The following is a 25177-nucleotide window of genomic DNA, read 5'->3' as shown; positions in this document are numbered from 1 at the left end:
AAAATTCCACATTTTATGCTTTGAATTGGACTATATGGCAGGGTGGACTCAGATAACCCAGTTCAAAGCAGAAATTGTGGAATTTTCTGCCTTGGGTTATATGGCTGTGTGGAAGGGCCCTCAATCTACCCACCTAAGGCCAGCAGCAATATATGGCATTCTTGTGCAGCTGACAAGTCCCAAACACCTTGTCCACCATTTTTATTTTCCCACAATGTCCCAGATTACTTAATGTAAAATCACCTCCTATATTTTGTGAGAAAACTTCAATAGCAGCTGGTTCATCTGATCCTTATTTTGCTAGTCAACTCACAGCCGAGAAAGCAAGCAGACAGTGAAGAAGAGTTAAAAGAACATTATAAAAATTGAAAAACAGGACACACAAAAAATCCCGACATGTATTGAATGCTGGAAAGTCCTGATGAGGAAATTCCTGTGCGAGGCAAGAACTTTTTTAGTTCAAGACTTATTCTCCAAAAAATACAACATAATATTTTTGTGCTGGAAAGAGCACTTTATGCACAGAAAACCATTTCCCGTGGAGTGCCTTTTTCTGTGCACAAAAGTGATATAAAAATTATATGCAGAATAGTATCCTGATACTACTTCTTGTGGTGGAAGCATTTTCTGTGCAAAAATACCATATGCAAATGCTCCACAAAACAATTCTTAAACCACAAATAATCTTTGAAGACTTTTCAAAGTTTGTGCACTTTTCAAAGTTTTTCTCACAGAGGGATGTAAATTGCTGAATGTCCTTTGAGAATTAAACTAATCAAAATTACACTCCTACAGCCAAGGAAGAGAGGCAAATGGAGGGTCTTGGTGTGAGAAGTAATGTCCACCATAGTAATGTAATGTAATGTAATGTAATGTAATGTAATGTAATGTAATGTTACACTCCCCCTGAAGTCACAGGTCCGCAGTTTGGGTGTCCTTTTGGACTCATCACTTGCGCTTGAAGCTCAGGCGTCGGCGGTGGCCGGGAGGGCTTTTGCACAATTGAGACTCGTGCGCCAACTGCGACCGTACCTCGTGAAGGTGGATCTGGCCAGGGTGGTCCATGCCTTAGTCACCTCCAGATTGGACTACTGTAATGCGCTCTACGTGGGGCTGCCCTTGAAAATTCCGGAAATTCCAACTGGTCCAACAGGCGGTGGCCAGGTTGTTAACTGGTGCTCCTTACAGTGAGAGTTCCAGAGTTACCATGAAGGCCCCTTCCACACAGCTGCATAAAATCCACATTGAACTGAATTATATGGCAGTGTGAATTCAGATAACCCAGTTCAAAGCAGATATTGTAGATTATCTGCCTTGATATTCTTGGTTTTATAGCAGTGTGGTTCCAAAGATGTCTCCTGAAAGGTGCAAGAAATATACTTTTAAAGTACATTTTCCAAATGTTAAGCAAGAACATGTCATGACGAACTGTTCAATGTTTATTGCACACCTTAGCTGCCAGTAGATGGGCTGTGGGTAAAGACAGTGTTGTTGTAGCAAGATAGACCTGGAATTGGCATTTGCTCAGGATGACAAACAGGAACCGTTGCCAATGTTAGAGATTAGGTGCTAGGATAAAAGGGCTGCTGAGCTAAGCTGTCCAAAATGTTTCCTGTGGAAACTGAAACCACAACAAAAGCTACTTGGTTTTCAGTTTTATTTAAATTAAAATGCAAAATACAAGCTAAAAAAATTCAGTGACAGTTGCTACTCTTTCAGGCAAGATGGGTACAAGCACAGCCCCCTGTGCTTAATATGCTGTTTTTAAATCCAGATGTGAAAAATTCAAGTACAGGGAGCTGTGTTTATGAGTGTTTTCACAGATTATATTTTGGGGGCTTTTTGTTTTTGTTTTTTGCTGCAGCAGAGTCTGCATCTGTGATTCAAGAGGTTGACACAATGGTCACATGTTTGCTCATTGTAACCCATTGCCAACAGTGGCTTTCTACAGAGTAAAAAGTCAGTGTGCTGGTACGGCTGTACCAGGAGCTCCAACTTTATTTTCTTTCTGTTATCTGTTTGCAGTCATAGGGCAGGCCTCCTGTCCATCATAATTAAGCTTTGGTTCCGCCCCTTGTTCTGGGCTCAGGGAGGGAAAGGAGCCATTTTTGGGCAGTCTCACATAAGGAAGCTAAACTATAGGATGTAGACTAGCTCGTCCCGTAGAAAAGCTTCTTTTCTCAAGAACATCTGGGGAAACAGAAACAGAAATTCCAGGGAAAAGGTCCCAAGGCTCTGGCTGAGAGCTCACAGCCTCTCAGCCTCACAGCAATCAGAGGGAAAACAGCCCTGAAGTTTTCAAAGAATTCTCTGAGGGAGGACAACATTACAGATCCACGGAACTCCATCTAAACTATCTACAAGCCTCGGCTGGTAGGTCTATTCAATACCCAGACGCATTTGGAATCGGTAGTAGGACCCACACCGATGAGGCATAGATAATAAACAGCTTGGGAGAGGTTAAATAGGGTTTTTTCCTACAGAGAAAGTAGAGTTAATCAAAGTCAGGTACCAGTCCATTGAGGACTAGACTAAGAAAGCCTTGAAGTGTTGTTTGAACCATTGAAGATTTGTTGTTTGTTTCATAATAAAGACTTTGTTGTAAAGACCATCACTTCAGAAAAATCCCTGAGAACCTCTCTTTGAGGTGCCCTTTGAGGCGTCATTCCACAGATATATCCACAAGCATATGGACAATTTCAACAGAAAGGAGGAAACCATGAAAATGAACAAAATCTGGCTACCAGTATTAAAAAAAACTCTAAAATTAGAACAGCACAACAACAGAGAGGAAACAAACAAGAACATCTAATCACCTCTCAACAAAAGATTGCTCCAGGCACTTCCAGGCAATCAAATTGCACACCTAGTTCTAGCAGACAAGAGTCCTTTGTCTCACCCTGGTCATTCCACAGATATATAAACCCCCTTTTCCTAGTTCCAACAGACCTCACTACCTCTGAGGATGCTTGCCATAGATGCAGGCGAAACGTCAGGAGAGAATGCCTCTAGAACATGGCCATATAGCCCAAAAAAACCTTCAACAACCCAGTGTTGTTACTACTGCTGCTGCTGTTATTATTATCTTTATTTGTACACTATTTTCCCCACAATAATGGGACTCACAGTGACTTATGAACTAAAACAATTATGATACAGCTAAAAATATGCAAATTGTTATCAAAATATAATTAATAATATTAATAATAAAAGAGTCGCGATAGTAATGTTTAATTTCATGGTAATATTAAATGACAATACCATCATTACTCTGGTAATATTACTCTATAATCTATATTATTCTATTACACCAATAATGTTACATTAACATTATATTAATGTTTTATATCATTTAATATTTAATACTACTAATTAAATAGCTGATAATTTGCTGTTCTTTCATGATATCAACAATTGTGAAAGGAAGCCGTAGAATAGAAGCCCTGGGCCCAAGAGAGGGACTGGAGATGTTTAGAAGCCTAGTGCATCATGCGGAGGCTCCTTTATCCTGAATGCACTGTCACCCTCTCTCCTGAGTTCTGCTCATTGAAAGACAAGCTAATAACCATTGTCAAAAATGCCTGCTCCATTTGATTAATTACTATATTTTTGCATTCCAAACTCAGATGTATGGAAGACATATGGATGCATCCCTCAGTTGTTTCTCCTTTGCAATAAACAACTTTTTAAAGAAAATATAGATTGCAAGCTGCTTTAGAGACAAGGTACAAATGTGTTAGAATAAACAAAGAATAAATAAAACAAAAACAAATAAACAAAGAATACATGCAGCTTTGGCCCAATTTAATATGCTTAACAAATTGAAATTGAATCCAGACAAGACAGAGGTACTCCTGGTCAGTCGCAAGGCCGAACAGGGCATAGGGTTACAGCCTGTGTTGGATGGGGCCGCACTCCACCTGAAGACGCAGGTTCGCAGCTTGGGTGTGACCCTGGACTCATCGCTGAGCCTGGAACCCCAGGTTTCGGCGGTGACCAGGGGAGCATTTGCACAGCTAAAGCTTGTGCGCCAGCTGTGCCCGTACCTTGGGAAGTCTGACTTGGCCACGGTAGTCCACGCTCTGGTTACATCCCGTTTAGACTACTGCAACGCTCTCTACGTGGGGTTGCCTTTGAAGACAGCTCGGAAGCTCCAACTAGTCCAACGCTCGGCAGCCATGATTTTAACAGGAGCGGAGCGCAGGGAGCATACAACCCCCCTGTTGCGCCAACTCCACTGGCTACTGATCTGCTACCGGGCTGAATTCAAAGTGCTGGCGTTGGCCTTTAAAGCCCTAAACGGTTCCGGCCCAAGCTACCTATCCGACCGCATCTCTGCCTATGAACCCACCAGGACTTTGAGATCTTCCGGGGAGACCCTGCTCTCGATCCCGCCTGCTTCTCAAGCTTGGCTGGCGGGGACGAGAGATAGGGCCTTCTCGGTGGTGGCTCCTCGGCTGTGGAACGCTCTTCCTACGGACATTAGACTAGCACCATCTCTAATGGTATTCCGCAAAAAGGTGAAGACCTGGCTGTTTGAGCAGGCGTTCGACTAATTAGTGCAATGATTGGTTAATGAACACTGGAATGGAACAATGGATGACGAATCTGGAACATGTTTTTGATGACGAGACGACAGTGAATGGGTATTGTAGTAACTGTTTATTAATTGTGTAATGTGTTAGGTTGTTAACTGTTTCTATACTGTAGCACTGAATTTTTGCTGTTCGTATTTGTTGTGAACCGCTGTGAGTCGCCTTCGGGCTGAGAACAGCGGTATATAAGTAAGGTAAGTAAATAAATAAGGTAAATAAATATTAACTTTAACTCAACTTGTTTTAGAAAGTTAATTTTGCTGCAGTTCAAATTGAGGATGAAAGAGATTATCTTGTCCACTGGAAAGAGAAGATTTTGCCCACGTAGCCATGATGTTCTGTCGGCAGGATGGGCGAGAAATCCTTGTCTCCCTCCCTCTTTTAAAAAGCAGACAGCTCGTGGACAGATCCTGTTCGTTTACATCATCCTCTCTTTCCAGATTTGACCTGGCATTGGGTACTCATCTCAAAATAACTACTGCAAAATAACTACCTGGTCAGACACTCCAGGCTTCGGTGGCTATTAATATGCTTTGACAATTTACATAACCTCATTAATTCTCTTGCTGTTCCTTTAGATAGAAGCTGCTTGAGACAGAAACTGCTTGAAATCGTAAACAGTGCCTTTCCTTTCTTTGTTCGCCTCACATGCCACCTCTAAGGATCATTTCACACGCTACTTAATGACCTGGACTGGAAAAACCATGAAAATTAATAGGGAGAATGGCTGCAATATAGGAATGGGGATGTATGTTCAGTTTGCTTTCTTTCATATTCATCATCATCATCTCATCATCTTTAATTACTTATTAATCGCCCTCCATCCGAGATGCTCCAGGCGATTGACATTGCATAAATTATACAGGATAAAACACATACATACAAATATTAAAATTAACATGGGTCAAATGCTCTAGTAAAAAGCCAGGTCTTAAGTGCTAGGGTAAAATGCCGTAAGTCACGCATGGCTCTCAAATAGGGAGGCAAGGAGTTCCATAAGACAGGGGCAGAAATAGAGAAGGAACTGCATCTGGTGCTTTCCAAATGCACTTCCCTAGGACCCGGTATATAGAGCAAATCGCATTGGGATGGTCGTGGCGACCTCCGATGATGGTAGAAGGAGAGACGGTCTCTAAGATACAATGGACCCTGGCCATATAAAGTTTTAAAGGTCAGGACCAGCATCTATACAAACCACGATACTCAATTGGGAGCCAGTGTAGATGCCGCAGCACTGGTGTTATATGGCATTTCACGGGCGTTCTTGTGAGTAACCTGGCTGCAGCATTCTGGACAATACGGAGCTTTCGGGTTGTAGAAATAGGAAGGCCAACATACAAGGCGTTACAATAGTCCAGCCTAGATGTGACCATGGCATGGATGACTGTTGCCAGAGTCTCATCCGACAGGTAAGGTGCCAGTTGCCTCGCTTGTTGTAGATGGAAAAAGGCCTGTTTGCTGGCAGAAGCGACCTGAGCTTCCATTGTCAGCTGTGAATCCAAAACGATACCTAGGCTCTTAACGGTAGGCAATGGGGATAGTGCAGCGCCATCAAAGGTAGGTAACGGATGGGTCGGACCTATCGGGCGGCCATGCCATAGGATCTCAGTCTTCACCGGATTCACCTTCAGTCTGCTAGCACGTAGCCAGTTCGACAGAGCCTCCAGGCATAAGGTGAAATTGTCAGGTATTGATGTTACTCCAGGCTCCAAGCGCAACAGGAGTTGGGTGTCGTCCGCATATTGATAGCAGTCCAGGCCGAATCTCTGAACCAAACTGGCAAGGGGTCTAACGTAGATGTTGAAAAGAAGAGGGGAGAGAATGCACCTTGGGGTACCCCGCATAGGAGGGGGAAACTTTCGGAGACTTGGTCCATATATTCCACACACTGACTCCGGTTCCGGAGGAATGAATTGAACCACTGCCCGGTTGACCCAGCCATAGGATCTCCGTCTTTGCTGGATTCACCCTCAACCTGCTGGCACGCAGCCATCCAGTAACGGCCTCGAGGCACTGATGGAAACAATCGGGTACAGAGTCCAGTCGGCCTTCCATCTTCAGCACAAGCTGAGTGTCATCAGCGTACTGGTAACACTCAAGCCCAAAACCTCGAACCAGCTGAGCAAGTGGTCGCATATAGATGTTAAACAACAGAGGGGAGAGAATGGCCCCCTGAGGAACCACACAAGATAGAGGGGACCTCTCAGAGGCCAGGCCTCCCCTCTCCGCTCGCTGTCCATGGTTGTGAAGAAAGGAGGACAGCCAATTTAAAGCTGTCCCCCTAACTCCAACAGCAGCAAGGCGGTGGGTCAAAGATTGTGGTCGACTGTGTCAAATTCTGCTGTGAGATCCAATAACACAAGCAGCGCCAACCCGCCCTGGTCAAGCTGGCATCGAAGGTGATCCGTGATGGAGACCAGCACAGTCTCTGTCCTGTGCCCTGCACGGAAGACGGACTGGAAGGGATCTAGTCCGGCTGTGTCGTCTAGGAATTGCTGCAACTGCTCCGCTGCTGCCCTCTCAATCACCTTGCCCAGGAATAAGAAATTCGAAACTGGGTGGTAACTGGAGGGAACCGAGGGATCTAATTCTGGTTTCTTCAGCAGGGGAGAGACCACCGCCTCTTTTAAACCCTCTGGAAAAACTCCTTGCTCAAGGGAGCTGTTTATGATCTTCAACAGAGGGTCACGTAATCCCTCCAAGCAGGATTTCACTAACCAAGAAGGACACGGATCGAGGTAGCAAGTGGTCGGTCTAGCTGCAGCTGTGAGCCTATCGACAGCCTCTGCCCTTAATGACAAGTATTTCTGTTTTGTTCAGATTCAGTTTCAATTTGTTTTTCCTCATCAAACCCAATACCTCCTCCAGACATATATTAAGAGGAGATGCACTATCCTTAGCTGATGTTGTTTCCGAAGGCATGGAGAAATATATTTGGGTGTCATTAGCATAGTGATAACATACCACCCCATGTCTATAAATGATCTCTCCCAGCAGTTTCATGTAAATAGAATGGCATTTTGTAGGATGTCACGTAAGAGCTTTTTTTTTTTAGGAGCAGCTATCCCCAAGCACCACCATCTGGAACTTGCCTGACGGGTATGACCAGAACCAGTACAACACAGTGCCTCCAGTTCCCAGCCCCTCAAGGCATACCAGAAAAATACCATGGTCGATAATATCAAAACCCACTGAAAGGCCGAGAAGCACCAACAGAGACACACATTTATTGTTCAATAAAGTCCGGTGGCGCAGTGGGTTAAAGCACTGAGCTGCTGAGCTTGTTGATCGAAAAGTCGCAGGTTTGATTCCGGGGAGCGGCGTGAGCTTCCGCTGTCAGCCCTAGCTTCTGCCAACCTAGCAGTTCGAAAACATGCAAATGTGAGTAGCTCAATAGGTACCACTCCAGCGGGAAGGTAACGGCGCTCCATGCAGTCATGCCGGCCACATGACCTTGGAGGTGTCTACGGACAACGCTGGCCCTTCGGCTTAGAAATGGAGATGAGCACCACACCCCAGAGTCAGACATGACTGGACTTAATGCCAGGGGACTACCTTTACCTTTACTTAAGGCAACCATAGCAGGCTCAACTCATGAACAATGAAATGCTTTGGCAGAACTATAGCATCCCGCATGTCGGAGCAACAAGAAGTCTGAAGAGATTTTTAGCACTTGAAGGGAAATGGAAAGCAAAAGCAATGTGGAGAGTCACTAGTAAACTTGTTGCCTTAGGGTGCATGTGGACTATGTTGAGAAACTCTAAGCATGGTGCATACAATTAATTTAACAGCTGATCAGTTCTAGCTTGAATTCAGAATTTGGGCAGTGTGTGCCAAAGAAACAGGAAACATGTAATAAATGTATGATGGCAAGACAATGTTCTCTGAGGTGTGACATTATCTGGGCAGGCAGTTGTGTAGAGGCCACAGGAAATGCACATTTTAGTGGCAAGGCGGCAACATGCACAAAAATTTTACTTCATAATGCAATAAGCCACAATAATGAAACTAAATGATGTCTCCTCTGTGAGCATTTAGGAATGTGTGACTGGTTTATACACACACACAAACAGACACATATATGCTATATTTAGGAGCATGCAAGTGGTTGCTCCTAATTCTTGGGGCACAAATGAGGCACACACAAATGACACACAGTAGCGATGGGGAATCTTTGACTTTCCAGCAACATTTAACTAACTTCATAGAATCAACTATATAAATAAAAATGTAATGTTTGTTTGTGGGATAAACAGAACTCAAAAACCACTGGACGAATTCACACCAAATTTGGACACAAGACACCTAACAACCCAATGTATGTCCTTTACTCAAAAAAAATTAATTTTGTCATTTGGGAGTTGTAGTTGCTGGGATTTATGGTTCACCCACAGTCAAAGAGCATTCTGAACCCCACCAATAATGGAATTGAACCAAACTTGGCACACAGTTCTCCCATGACCAAGAGAAAATACTGGAAGGGTTTGGTGGGCAGTGTCCTTTGGTTTTGGAGTTGTAGTTCACCTACATCCAGAGATCACTGTGGACTCGAACAATGATGTATCTGGACCAAACTCTACACGAATACTCGATATGCGTAAATGTGAACACTGGTAGAGTTTGGGGAAAATAGAATCTTGACATTAGGGAGTTGTAGTTGCTGGGATTTATAGTTCACCTACAATCACAGAGCATTCTGAACCCCATCAACGATAAAATTGGGCCAAACCTCCCACACAGAACCCCCATGTGGGCCACAGCAACACGTGGCAGGGGACAGCTAGTAGAATAATAAAATGATAGAGTTGGAAGAGACATGGGCCATCTAGTCCAAACCCCTGTCATGTAGGAAATCTGCTATTGTTGGCCGTACCAGCTAGAATTTCCAGGAGTTAAAATCCAAAACATTTGGGGGGGGGGGTGCAAACTCCACCATACTGACTGAGATAATGCATCACAAAGCTGTTGGTGCTCTGGATCCTTTTGACTAGGGCCACATCTACATAGACTACTTAGGTTGTTGTGTGTGTATGGATCAATCCCACTGCAGCTAAATGCACAGGGCTGATCTGGCAAGACGGCCTTAATCCAGGGTAAGGCCAGTCTTCTCTGAGTTAGTGCAGGCCAGACCGCTGGGCTAGTTCCTAATCAGAACTGGCAACAGCTATCTTGACTACCGTCTTATGTTCCTGGGCTCGAGTGACCTTGAGGTGACCACACATCTTCTTCCTCTGTGTCACAGCGAACAGTCGTGACACTCCCACCCACCTTCTCGTGGATGCTCTTGCTGATATCAGTCAGAGTGCATGCTCACTGAGTGGGATAAGAGAGAGAATGGGATAGGAGGGCTTTCTCCTCTCTCAGCTTCTTTAGCTAACTGTACTCTGGTTAACCAACAAGAAGAAGGCTCTTTCTTTGGAGGCTTTTAAACCGAGGTTGGAGAATATAACATTAAAAGGTACGGTAAGTGATATCTATCAACTGTTATTAAAGAATGAACAGGAACAAGATTATTTGAAGGAAGTATGGGAAACAGACTTGGGGGGAAAAGTGAATAATCAGGAATGGGTAAAGATATGGAGTATGAGATTACTAAAAAATATGTCTGTAAGAATCAAGGAAAATTACTATAAAACGATATGGAGGTGGTATCTAACTCCCATTAGATTAAATCAGATTGATAAAAAATACTCAAATCAGTGTTGGAGAAGTTGTCAGGAAATAGGGACGTACCTTCATATGTGGTGGTCATGTAAAATTATACAAAATTTTTGGGAAAGCATATTCAAAGAAATAAGAGCAATAATAAAAATAGAGATTAAGACTACACCAAAATTAGCTTTATTACTTATACATGACAATACAATTCCATCACAAGAGGAGAAAGAATTGGTTTCTAATTTGATAATAGCAGCTAAATTGCTAATAGCAAAATACTGGAAAGAAAAGAAATTCAATTAGAAGAATAGAATGGTATAGGGAAATTTGGAATATAGCTATTAATGATAAGCTAACCTGCAATATCAAAATTAAAAGGGGAATATGGAAATAAACAGATTTCTGGAAAATATGGGGAAAATTTATTGAGTACCTTGGGAAGTCAGATCTGGCCACGGTGGTCCACGCTCTTGTCACATCCCGGTTGGATTACTGCAACGCACTCTACGTGGGGTTGCCTTTGAAGACTGCTCGGAAACTACAATTAGTCCAGCGAGAAGCAGCCAGATTGCTCACTGGAGCGATGTACAGGGAGCACACCACCCCCCTGCTACATCAGCTCCACTGGCTGCCGATCCAATTCCGAGCACAATTCAAAGTGCTGGTTTTAACCTACAAAACCCTATACGGTTCCGGCCCAGTGTATTTGTCCAAACGGATCTCCCTCTACGTCCCACCTCGGAGTTTAAGATCATCTAGGGAGGCCCTGCTCTCGACCCCGCCTCTATCTCAAGCGAGGCTGGCGGGGATGAGGAGCAGGGCCTTCTCGGTGGTGGCCCCTCACCTATGGAACTCACTCCCCGGGGAGATCAGATCAGCGACCTCCCTTCTGTCGTTCAGAAAAAAACTGAAGACCTGGATCTGGGACCAAGCTTTTGGACATTCTGGCAGCTAAAATAAGGACCCATTGATGAGCAGGAATTGTTGGAATGAATGGACATTTCGGAACTCTGAATTTCACTGTGCATGAAATTGTTTTTATTATATTATGTAGTGATGTGTTTTAATGCTGCTAAATGTTTATACTGTTTTATATATGCTGTATATTTTGACAGGCATCGAATTTGTGCCTTTGTTTGTAAGCCGCCCTGAGTCCCCCCTCGGGGGTGAGAAGGGCGGGGTATAAGTAACTGCAATAAAATAAATAAATAAAATATATTTTTAATGAGGGAAAGGGGTACAAGCCAGCAACAGAAACAATGACATTTTGGAACTGTGAAATAGCATGAGTAGGTTGGTCCTGGTGAAGGGGGCACAAACTAAGGGTAAAGGGAAGAGGGGGGAAATGGTATAATACTAATTATAAAGAAATAAAACATGTATAAGTAGATAAAAAGTGTGTGGTAGAGATATACATAGTATAAGTTGTAACGGAATGATAAGAAATATGCTTAAAGATGTATTTGATTATTTTTACTGTTAGATTGTATATAATATGACAAATTCTTCTAAGATGTAAAAAGACGGAAGAATGAATGCTTATACATGTTGTTTGATAAATGTATAATATTTTTTTAAAAAAAACATTAAAACATCAAAAACTGAGGTTGGATGGCCATCTGTCGGGAGTTCTTTGAATGTGATTTTCTTGCTTCTTGGCAGGGGGTTGGACTAGATGGCCCACAAGGTCTCTTCCAACTCTTATGATTCTAAGGAAGGTGAAGGAAACACTGCTGGTGACGGTCTCTGCAGAGGGAGAGCCCGTAAGGTGGCTGCCCAGAGACACCAAACCGTATTAGTTGCTGCTGGGCACTTGGGACTCCCTGCTGCCTCTGAAGCGGTTTGGGGTGTCCCAACTGGGTCACCAGTCATTCCAGTATTCAAGACACCAGATCAGCCCCAAATTGTTAGTCAGTGTACCATCTCCCTAGCTTTTACAACCTAGACAACAAATAGAGGCAACAAAATTGAAGATTTTTTTTCCTAACTGGAGGAAAGCAATTATGTTGTCATTTCTGCTGAATAGAAATGGGGGCAAAACTATTTTTGAAGTCTGTTTACTGGTTCACAATAAGGCTTAACCTGCTGCATGCCCACCACCAAGCAAAATAAAAATAAAAAATGTGCCCATGTTTTTCTGCTTACGAAAGTGTTTCTAATCAGTCCATCCAGGATAAACGATAAACACATCAAGTATATCTGTGAGAATTTCTACACATTTAGGGCTTGTCGGCTTCTCTTGATGAGCTTGAACGCTCAAGGCAAGATGAAGTCTTGCAGCTCCGTAAAGTACAAATGCTGTTTACTGTAATTAAAGAGCACACATGAAAAAGTGTAACTAATTTTATTCTAACTGTTCTTAGGTTGTTAAGAAATAATTTATTTCATGCATTCCCAGGAGTGTTTCTAGGTTACGGCTAACATTCTATACTGCTTTGGAAATCAGTACTAAATTTGAATCACAGCTGAAGCTGAACTGGAACGAAACCATTATATTTAATGGTTGGGCTGTTACTGGACTCAATGTATCCTGCAAATGGCACCTGTACTCAGCATGCATCTATGGCAAGCATCCTCAGAGGTAGTGAGGTCTGTTGGAACTAGGGAAAAGGGTTTATATATCTGTGGAATGACCAGCGTGGGACAAAGGGCCCAAGATACCTATCCGACCGCATCTCGACCTACGAGCCCACCAGGACTTTGAGATCTTCCGGGGAGGCCCTGCTCTTGATTCCGCCTGCTTCACAGGCACGGCTGGCGGGGATGAGAGATAGGGCCTTCTCGGTGGTGGCTCCTCGGCTGTGGAACACCCTTCCCGTGGACATTAGACAGACTCCTTCCCTGATGATATTCCGCAGGAAATTAAAGACTTGGTTGTTCAAGAAGGCATTCGAACAAGAAGTGCAATGATTGGTAATGACTATTAACCCCCGGTGGTGCAGTGGGTTAAAGCACTGAGCTGCTGAGCTTGTTGATCGAAAGGTCGCAGGTTCGATTCCGGGGAGCGGCGTGAGCTTCCGCTGTCAGCCCTAGCTTCTGCCAACCTAGCAGTTCGAAAACATGCAAATGTGAGTAGATCAATAGGTACCGCTCCGGCGGGAAGGTAACAGCGCTCCATGCAGTCATGCCGGCCACATGACTTTGGAGGTGTCTACGGACAACGCTGGCTCTTCGGCTTAGAAATGGAGATGAGCACCACACCCCAGAGTCAGACATGACTGGACTTAATGTCAGGGGACTACCTTTACCTTTACCTTTATAGGAATGGAACAACGGAAAATGATACTGGATTGTGGTTTGGACGATGAGACGACGCTGAATGGTTTTTGTAGTAATGACGATGTTTTTGTATAATGCTGGATTGTGAATTGCTTTTATACTGTGTCTTGAATTTTGTTCTTCCTATGTTGTACACCGCTGTGAGTCGCCCCCGGGCTGAGTACAGCGGTATATAAGCAAAGTAAATAAATAAATAAATAAATAATTGTCTGCTGGAGCTAGGTGTGAATGTTTCAACATCTAATCACTTCTCAACAAAGTTTGCTCTAGGCAATGTCAGGCCATTATATGCTAATTGACCAGAACATTAAGATCGTCTGGGGAGGCCCTGCTCTAGATCCTGCCTGCGTCACAGGCACGCTTGGCGGGGACGAGAGACAGGGCCTTCTCAGTGGTGGCCCCTCGGCTATGGAATGCCCTACCGGCAGACATCAGACAGGCACCTTCACTGCTGACGTTTCGGAGAATGGTTAAGACCTGGCTTTATGAACAAGCATTTGGTTAAGCAGTGCAACCAATCATAGGAAGACGGTAAATGGAACATAGGAATGGCACAAGGATTATGAGAACAGATCTGATTTCAACTGAGGCGTTATGTTATGTCTGTTTTGTTGATCTGTCTTATTGATTGTTAACTGTTGTGGATTGATGCTGTTGATCCTGTTTGTTGCATTGTTATGTTTTAAATGCATTGACACTGTTTGATAATTGTACCATGTAAACCGCATTGAGTCGCCTGTTAAGGGCTGAAAAATGCGGTATAGAAATAAAGCAAATAAATAAATAAATATAATAATCAAGGTGGTCAGTTGAAACATTCACACCTAGCTCCAGCAGACAAGAGTCCTTTGTCTCACCTTGGTCATTCCACAGATATATAAACCCTTTTTCCTAGTTCCAACAGACCTCACTACCTCTAAGGATGCTTGCCATAGATGCAGGCAAAACGTCAGGAGGGAATGCCTCTAGACCATGGCCATATAGCCCGAAAAAACCTACAACAACCCAATATAAACAAGCTTTATGTCGCTTTTAAAACTGTGGGAATGAGAAAAACTCTCATCTTAAAAGAAAGTATTCTACATCATGGGGCAAATGCAAAAAATGTCCTCTCCCACACAGCTGACATTTTTTACTTTTGGTCTTCTGAGAGGATTGACCGAAAACCCTTGGGAGCCCTTGGAAATTATTTCAATAGCTTTCAGGGTCCATGTTGTGCTAATTTCCTATCCTGAGGTGGACTCCCATGGAAGCGTTCAGCTATTGTCACTGGTTATATTGGTCATTCAGTTTAACAAAGAAGCAGAAAATATATAAATAGAGCTCTGTTGCTCTCAGTCTAGAACATAAGGTCAAGGTCATATCTTAGTCTGGCAAGACCAGAAGGCATCTTGCCATATTAGCTGCTCTTCGGAGTACAAATAATCACCCTCAAAATGTTGGCAGACATATAAATTCAAAATACTGGGCTGAGTAGACTTGGAAAGTATGTTCATCAGATATCTCCCCTTTCTCTTCTAGACAGATGTCTTCCAATTAAAATCTCAGCCCCTGCTGTAGTGCTATTCTGGTATTTAAGGGCTGAGAAACATCAGGAAGGAAGAGGGGGTAAAATTTCCAAAATATTCCACAGTTTGTGAAGCTTATGAAAAAGAAATGAAACCAGGAAATGAGTCAGACTTCTGCAAAACAGGGCTTGTCACGTTCTTCAAAATACCTAATTTGGCACTGCATTAGCCTCCAGTATGAACTATAATTTGTTTCACCTACAATGGGAACAATTTCAATCATGGGATCTATTTTGAACATTAATAGGTGCTTTGAGTCTTCCGGAAGGCTAATTCTCCCTGGGATATGTTTTGATTAGAGTTGCTAACTACGGTTTTACTAGTCCCCTTGGAGGGGGAAATGTGTTTCAGGATGTAAGCAGTCTCGGATTGATAAGAAAGGTCAGAACCAGCTCCCTGAAATGTTTTGTTTCATTGCTTTGTATCATACCTGGGCACATCCATCTCTACACTCATCTGTGCAACTTTGATCTAGCTTTCCTAGGAAGGAGACAATTCTAAGTTCACAGCTGGATTTCAAAAATGGATGGTCAAATCTTCCTGCTTTTCTTGCTCTTAGCACTTCTAGAGGTTACTCGGGGTGAAACCTAAAACCTTACTTACTTAGGCGATCCCTTGTTTTCCGAGGATGATTGTCTTCCAGTATTCTTGTGGGTCCGTATGTGGCTGTGGAGCCCTATTCTTGCTCTGCATCTTCGTCCGCAGTGAGGGCATTGGTTTCCAGGTGGAAGGCTGTCTCGGTCGGGGTTGGGTTGATGCGCCTTCCTCTTGGCACGCTTCTCCCTTTCGCCCTCCATTCATGCCTCTTCAAATTCTGCAGCACTGCTGGTCACAGCTGACCTCCAACTAGAGCGGTCAAGGGCCAGGGCTTCCCAGTTCTCAGTGTCTATGCCAGAGTTTTTAAGGTTGGCTTTGAGCTCATCTTTAAATCTCTTTTCCTTCTTTGTATGGGCAGACCTATGCCAAACAGGGCAGGCATACTCAGGAGAACCCATAGAATGACCTTGCATCATCTGATGGGTTCTGTGCGGCTCTGTTTGGGCCCCGTATTTCAAGTGTATAGAAATGGTTGGAGAGGCAACAAGCATTAGAAGTCCTAAGAATGTTGCATTATAAATATGGAGTATGAAAGGGCTTCATTGACTTATACTCTTCAAGCTGAAAATCCTGAAATCAATCCAGTCCTTGCTTGCTGTGTGATATTTAACAAGTACTTGGTTTTATTTTGTTTTGTTGATAGTTGACACTGCAGTTGTCTTTACTGTTTCACACAGTTTGGCAACTGATGTGACATAACGCTTTGTTCATTTGACAACATTTGATTGTTCCCAACATATGACAATTCATATTTGATGCCTGCCAGGAACAAAACAATTAAGAGATGCCAGCAAAGCTAAAACAAAGCAGTGATAACTGAATCATGCCGTAAATGTTCACATTCAGAATTGAAGTGTTAAATGGAGCATTTGACCTTCAGTTTTATTTTTAATTCATTTACAATTTTTCATTCACCGCTTAAATCGGAAGACTCCACAGCCAAGAACAATAATGATGAAGCAAGTCTGCAATATAAACAATACACAAAATTAAAATATAATATCTATAGTGACCTTGAAATGGGTGGTAGGTTGTCCAACATAGGGAGTGCTTGCAAAACACAGATACATTTTCAAAATGTATATACAGGGTTAGGCAGCATAACTTCCTTTTTTAAAATGCACGCCATTCAGTCGGTTGAAGATGTAGCGGAGCACTTGTGGTCTCGTTCGAGAGGCGGGAGCATAAAGTTTTGTCCTGACACAGTTCAGTCGTCATCATGCGTTAGAACAGTGAGGAACATGCTTTTGCCGTTGAGGCCTACTTTTCGAGTGGATTTGGAATGGCCGACCCACTCTCCAGATTTCATAGAATCATAGAATCAAATAGTTGGAAGAGACCTCATGGGCCATCCAATCCAACCCCCTGCCAAGATGCAGGAATATTGCATTCAAATCACCCCTGACAGATGGCCATCCAGCCTCTGTTTAAAAGCTTCCAAAGAAGAAGCCTCCACCACACTCCGGGGCAGAAAGTTCCACGGCCGAACGGCTCTCACAGTCAGGAAGTTCTTCCTCATGTTCAGATGGAATCTCCTCTCTTGTAGTTTGAAGCCATTGTTCCGCGTCCTAGTCTCCAAGGAAGCAGAAAACAAGCTTGCTCCCTCCTCCCTGTGGCTTCCTCTCACATATTTATACATGGCTATCATATTTCCTCTCAGCCTTCTCTTCTTCAGGCTAAACATGCCCAGCTCCTTAAGCCGCTCCTCATAGGGCTTGTTCTGCAGACCCTTGATCATTTTAGTCGCCCTCCTCTGGACACATTCCAGCTTGTCAATATCTCTCTTGAATTGTGGTGCCCAGAATTGGACACAATATTTCAGGTGTGGTCTAACCAAGGCGGAATAGAGGGGTAGCATTACTTCCCTACATCTAGATACTATGCTCCTATTGATGTAGGCCAACATCCCATTGGCCTTTTTTGCCGCCACATCACATTGTTGGCTCATGTTTAACTTGTTGTCCACAAGGACTCCAAGATCTTTTTCACACGTACTGCTCTCGAGCCAGGCATTGTCCCCCATTCTATATCTTTGCATTTCGTTTTTTCTGCCTAAGTGGAGTATCTTGCATTTGTCACTGTTGAACTTCATTTTGTTAGTTTTGGCCCCTTGTGATTTTTTTCTATGGGGTTTTTTGAAATCCTATGTTTCCGTGAACCGTCCAAGAACCCTACAAGATTTGAAGACCAACATCCAGGAAGAAATTGCCAACATAATGCCTACTATGCTGGCAAGAGTCATAACAAATGCCAGAAATCAGTTTACTCAGTGTACGGAGAATGGGAAATGTCACCTACCTAATTTGATCTTCAAAACTACGTAAAACAAAACTTTAGGTATGTGCCTACATTATAATAAAAAAAATTCTGATTCATACAATGGGTTTTATTAAGTTTTGAAAAAAAGGAAGTTATGCTGTACAAATAGAAATGATTGGAGGAAGTCAACTTTCAAAGGGAAGGCTAAACTACCTGCTCCATACAACAAAGGCTGAATATTTAGAAGTATCAGTGTCTATTCAGGCCATGGCTGTGGACACACGTACTTCAGTCTGGACTCAAGATGGATTGTTCTGTCGCCGCTGGGCCTGTAATGAAGTGCTTTTAAAACAGGATGTGCAACTTGAGCCCAATGGGAAGCCAGGGGGCCCGAAGAGAAGCTCTTAGAGATTTCCCCCCCATAAACAGTCTTTAGAGGCATTTCTCCTGACGTTTCGCCTGCATCTATGGCAAGCTTCCTCAGAGGTGAGGTCTGCTGGAGCTGGGAAAAAAAGGGGTTTATATATCTGTGGAATGACCAGGGTGAGACAAAAGGCTTTTGTAAGTTGGGCTAGGTGTGAATCTTTCAATTGACCACCTTGATTAGCATACAATGGGCTGACTGTGCCTGACTGTGAACCAATGGGCACAATAGATGCAGGCGAAACGTCAGGAGAAATGCCTCTAGAACATGGCCATATAGCCCGAAAAAACCCACAAGAACTGAGTGATTCCGGCCATGAAAGCCTTCGACAATACATAGTATTTAGAGGGTTTGAGAAATACAACAAAGTCTTTATTGATGAACAATCAAACATAAACTTCTTTTGTCTTCAAAGGTTAAACAAATACTTCCAGGCTTTAAGCAACTGGTGGCTTCTAACTGTTTCTTTGCTTTACTTTAAAGGAAAATCCCTTTCTACTCCTCCCAGGCTAACTGTGAACCTAGATCTGACTGATGTGGATCCACTACCGGGCTGAACTGCGTCTCAAAACCGAGTGGACCTACCAGTAGGCCTGTAGTCACTTAGCTGGAGTTCTTGATGTTTAAAGCTGTTATTCCTTCCGAAATTCCTCAGGGCTGTAAGTCTGTTTCCCTGGGAACCTTTGGGAATCTTTAGATGCTCTTAAGACTGTTCTCTCCCGGGAAGTCTTAAGGGTTGAAGCTTTTGCACAGGAGAACCTGGACACATCCTGTACATTAGCTAACTAAAAAATGGCTCCCTTCCCTTCTCTAAACCCAAAAGGGGCAGGACTAGAGAACCTAAGGATGATGGACAGGTGGTCTGCCCTATAACTGCAAACTTTAACAGGAAGCCACCCTTCTGCAGAATCCCAAGTCTAGGATTGCAAGCAAACATTTAATACAAAGCAAATAAAGTTGGAGCCCCTGGTACAGCCATACATGGATGTTTCACAACCCAGAGTTTCTACTGCGTTTTGAAAGAACCTAAACCTGAAACTAAAACCAATATCTGGCTGTGAAATCAGTAAATGAAACAGAGGTTGGATAAGTTACTTTGAGGGGAGAGGGACTACAGTGTGCAGAAACCTCTTGTCAGCATTGCTACTTTCCCACCTCCAACAATATTTTTTTCTGAGCATAAAGCTATTTGTATCTAGCTGAGCCAATCCAAAAACTTTATATGTCTTCTGACGCAACGGCACATGCTGCCTATATCCCATTCTTGAGAACAGTGCTCTTTGCAAGGGTTTCTGAAGTGCTACAAAAAGTTAAACATACTTATGATTTACCTGGTTTTCTCTCCACACAAGTCAAGATGAATACGACTCTTTTTCCAGGCATGTATAAATTTTGAGTGAAATACAGTTTTGGCTTTGGAGAAAATCAACGTCACACTGAACCCTTTCTGCAAGGCCCCGGGCATCCTGGGTCAGTGGAAAAACCCAGCAATACGGTTCATGCATCTCAATGAATTTTCCTAGGCTGTAAATAGACATGGAAACGCAATGCAAGCCCCAAAGGAATTTGAAAGAGACAGACTCCCTGTCGAAGTATCACTGAGTTAAAGGGGACTTGAGGACTACAATCAACTATCCAATAAATTGCTGTGCCCCACCATATGAGATTTGTGTTGTTTCTTGTACTGCCTTCCTAAAAACAAATCTTCAAGGTTTAATAATTTAGGGAGTCAGGTCTTTAGAAAGTGATGTAACTTCTATGTCATCAGAAAGATCATATAGTATAATTTATTACTGGAATTTTGTCTTTTAAAGCACCCTGCATTGAGGAAAAGCTGGTCACAGTATAGATTATTGTGAAGTCAACTTCAAAGTTTCTACTAACCTGTGGATCATCTACACATAGAACTAAATATGGGGGTCCTTATTTATTTACGAGGGGTATTTTTTAAGTAAGGTCCGTTTGAACATAAGTACACAATAAAAGTTTATTTCAAAAAAGTAAATTTATTTTCAGAAAGTACATACTTCACTCTATTTTTCGACATAGTTGCTAAGTTTGTTCAAACACTTATCATACCTCTGAACCAATTTTAAAATACCCTCTTCATAAAAATTGCCGTCTGCTCCGATAACCAAATCGTCTGTAATCAAAGAAGGGCGACCGGAGTGGTCCTCATCATGGACGTTGTCATGGCCATCTTTGAATTGTCGTACCCACTTACGCACTTTGCTTTCACTCATAACAGTATCACCGTACACTTCACAAATCTGTCGATGAATTTCTGCAGCAGGCAGATCCCTTGCTGACAAAAACCGTATCACTGAGCGAACCTCACATGCGGAGGGTGAGTTGATAGTCTTAAACATTTTTAAAGCACAGAACAGAACCGTACAGGTTAGCTACAGAGCGGAAACTGAGCACAGTTGTTCCCGAGGCATGCCAGTACACGACGCACGCGCTCGTTGCGGTATGCGCACGAACTACTAGTGTCTACAACAAAACGGACCTTACTTAAAAAATACCCCTCGTATTTATTTAAAACATTTCTATTCCGCCCTTCTCACTCCAAAGGGGACTCAAGGCAGAGCACAGCATATACACGGCAAACATTCAATGCCGGGACACAAATTCACATACAATACATAAACATTAAAAAAAATTATCAAAATATTAAAATACACCATTTAAAACCGCACACTGTAGTCCCTCTCCCCTCAAAGTAACTTATCCAACCTCTGTTTCATTTACTGATTTCACAACCAGATATTGGTTTAGTTTCAGGTTTAGGTTTAGGTTCTATCAAATTTGCTTTAAATTAGTGATGAGACATGGAACTACATCCTAGTCATCAGCGTCAAATCTAATTGGCCTGGTCATCTTTCCTATTGCCCCTTTATTGCCCTGTCCCAAAAGCTTGGTCTGATAGCCAAGTTTTTACCATCCTTCCAAAGGACAGGAGGGAGGGGGCCGACCTGATCTCAACAGGAAGGGAGTTCCATAGCCGGGGAGCAATCACCGAGAAGGCCCTATCTCTTGTCCCCACCAATCGTGCCTGTGACAATGGCAGGATGGAAAGCAGGGCCTCCCCAGAGGATCTTAATCTCCGCGATGGTTCATAGGGGGAGATGCATTCGGACAGGTAATTTGGGCCGTGGCCGTCCTTTCACCCATGAGGGGTATGGACACAGCCTCTCCCCCCCCCCCCCATTTTGCACCAAAACATACTGGAAAAGTCTCAGTATGAAGACACAATTCTTCTCCAAAGCTCCTGGCACATCAAAATGGTGCCAGGAGCTTTAGAGGGGAATTTCCCCCTTCTCCTCTCCAAAGCTCAATAATTTGTTTGGACAAATGATGCACCATGCTAGGTTATCAAGTACTGGAACTGTGGGAAAGTTGTAAAACATCATTCTGAATAATCTCAAAATTTCATTTAAAAACATGCTGATGTTGAGTGTCATAAAACTATCCGCTGCTACATCCGAGAAAGTGTCTATGGTTTTCACCTGACTAGCAAAAGGGTCCGCAGAACAAAAAATGGTTTAAAATCCCTGCTCTAATGTGTGTCCCTTTGTTATTACACTTTCCAAGGCACTTATAAATGATGTAGGGTGGCTTTTGGTGAGGCTCTGTGGGCGAACTGGGGCAGAAGCATGATGGGATGCTGCAACACACAAGCTGCCCCATGTTCCATAAGGAACAATGGGGCTTTGGAGGAACAGCGACGCTTCCCCACGCGAGATGGAAAAGCGTCAGATGGCAGCCAGGGCACTGGGATTGCTCCGCTGCCGCCCTGCTGTCGCCATGATTCATAGAATCATAGAATCATAGAATCAAAGAGTTGGAAGAGACCTCATGGGCCATCCAGTCCAACCCCCTGCCAAGAAGCAGGAATATTGCATTCAAATCACCCCTGACAAATGGCCATCCAGCCTCTGTTTAAAAGCTTCCAAAGAAGGAGCCTCCACCACACTGGTTCAATTCCATCGCTGATGAAGTTCAGAATGCTCTTTGATTGTAGATGAACTATAAATCCCAGCAACTACAACTCCCAAATGACAAAATCATAATTTTTTGAGTGATGGTCACTCCTTGTGTTGTGAGACGCTTTGTTGCCAAATTTGGTGTGATTTCGTTCGTCGGTTCTTTTGTTTTTAAGGTACTCATTATGCACAGAGCATTTAGATAGATAGATAGATAGATAGATAGATAGATAGATAGATAGATAGATAGATAGATAGATGAAGTCAACTACATTCAGAATAAATGTCTGAATAACTGGGATAATCTATATCAGAGAACTGTTACAGATTCTCTGATATGATACACTTCAAAGGATCATGCCCAGTAATATCTCAGATTATTTTGATTCCTTTCAAATGAACTCATTTTGAACATGGAAGTGCCATTTGTAGTGTTGTTTTTCTGGCAACAGAAATTAGGTCATGTTCTCATCCTTCAGATTTCCCAGCAACTCCTTCCGTCTTTTTCAAACTTTTCTGCCTTTCACTTGTTTGCTTTCCAGTCTGGCTTGGAATGTGCTGTTCTGACTATTCACACCAGTTTCTGAAAATACACATCCAAACCAATTATTGGGAATAAAGTTTGGAGTGTTTGTTTGAAAATGTATTTGTAATCTTTTTTTTCTTCGTTTTCTGCCATGTTGGTACAATATCATGGTGCATTACCCAAAATGTATGGTATAGGTCTATGACAGCATATTATAGTTGTGTTGGGATATCTTCCTGATAGCACACAATACGAAGAGGCTTTCTGCAGCAGTCAAACAAGTGAGATAAAATCTTGACATTCGGCATAGAATCATAGAATCAAAGAGTTGGAAGAGACCTCATGGGCCATCCAGTCCAACCCCCTGCCAAGAAGCAGGAATATTGCATTCAAATCACCCCTGACAAATGGCCATCCAGCCTCTGCTTAAAAGCTTCCAAAGAAGGAGCCTCCACCACACTCCGGGGCAGAGAGTTCCACTGCTGAACGGCTCTCACAGTCAGGAAGTTCTTCCTAATGTTCAGATGGAATCTCCTCTCTTGTAGTTTGAAGCCATTGTTCCGCGTCCTAGTCTCCAAGGAAGCAGAAAACAAGCTTGCTCCCTCCTCCCTGTGGCGTCCTTTCACATATTTATACATGGCTATCATATCTCCTCTCAGCCTTCTCTTCTTCAGGCTAAACATGCCCAGTTCCCTAAGCCGCTCCTCATAGGGTTTGTTCTCCAGACCCTTGATCATTTTAGTCGCCCTCCTCTGGACACATTCCAGCTTGTCAATATCTCTCTTGAATTGTGGCGCCCAGAATTGGACACAATATTCCAGGTGTGGTCTAACCAAAGCAGAATAGAGGGGTAGCATTACTTCCTTAGATCTAGACAATATGCTCCTATTGATGCAGGCCAAAATCCCATTGGCTTTTTTTGCCGCCACGTCACATTGTTGGCTCATGTTTAACTTGTTGTCCACGAGGACTCCAAGATCTTTTTCACACGTACTGCTCTCGAGCCAGGCATCACCCATTCTGTATCTTTGCATTTCGTTTTTTCTGCCAAAGTGGAGTATCTTGCATTTGTCACTGTTGAACTTCATTTTGTTAGTTTTGGCCCATCTCTCTAATCTGTCAAGATCGTTTTGAATTCTGCTCCTGTCCTCTGGACTATTGGCTATCCCTCCCAATTTGGTGTCGTCTGCAAACGATGATCATGCCTTCTAGCCCTTCATCTAAGTCATTAATAAAGATGTTGAACAGGACCGGGCCCAGGACGGAACCCTGCGGCACTCCACTTGTCACTTCTTTCCAAGATGAAGAGGAAGCATTAGTGAGCACTCTCTGTGTTCGTCCACTTAACCAATTACAGATCCACCTCACCGTAGTTTTGCCTAGCCCACATTGGACAAGTTTCCTTGCCAGAAGGTCATGGGGGACCTTGTCGAAGGCCTTACTGAAATCCAGGTATGCTGCATCCACGGCATTCCCTGCATCTACCCAGCTTGTAGCTCTATCGAAGAAAGAGATCAGATTAGTCTGACATGACTTGTTTTTGATAAATCCATGTTGACTATTAGCGATGACTGCATTTGTTTCTAAGTGTTTGCAGACCACTTCCTTAACAATCTTTTCCAGAATCTTGCCCGGTATCGACGTGAGGCTGACCGGACGGTCATCCTTTTTTCCCTTCTTGAAGATTGGGACCACATTGGCCCTCCTCCAATCTGCTGGAACTTCTCCCGTTCTCCAAGAACTCTCAAAGATGGTTGCCAATGGTTCCGAAATGACTTCCGCTAGTTCCTTCAATACTCTGGGGTGTAGTTGATCTGGCCCTGGGGACTTGAACTCATTAAGAGCGGCCAGGTATTCCTGGACGACTTCTTTCCCAATTTGGGGTTGGATGTCCTCCAAACCCTCATCCACTCCATCTTGCTGAGGTTGAAGACTCTCTTTTTGTGAGAAGACCGAGGCAAAGAAGGCATTAAGTAGTTCTGCCTTTTCCCTATCCCCTGTCAGCATTGCCCCATCTTCTCCTCGAAGAGGTCCTATCGCCTCCTTGTTTTTCCTTTTTCTACTGACATAAGAATAGAAGCCCTTTTTATTGTTTTTAATGTCCCTGGCAAGTCTGAGCTCGTTTTTTGCTTTAGCCTTGCGGACCTTTTCCCTACAGGTGTTGGCTATTTGTTTGAATTCTTCTTTGGTGATTTCTCCCTTTTTCCACTTCTTGTGCATGTCTCTTTTGTGTCTTAGCACAGTTAGAAGTTCTTTGGACATCCATTCTGGCTTCTTTGCACTTG

Source organism: Anolis sagrei, chromosome 4 (genome assembly GCF_037176765.1).
Source record: "Anolis sagrei isolate rAnoSag1 chromosome 4, rAnoSag1.mat, whole genome shotgun sequence".
NCBI lineage: Eukaryota > Metazoa > Chordata > Lepidosauria > Squamata > Dactyloidae > Anolis > Anolis sagrei.
Note: the sequence above shows the minus strand (reverse complement) of the source record.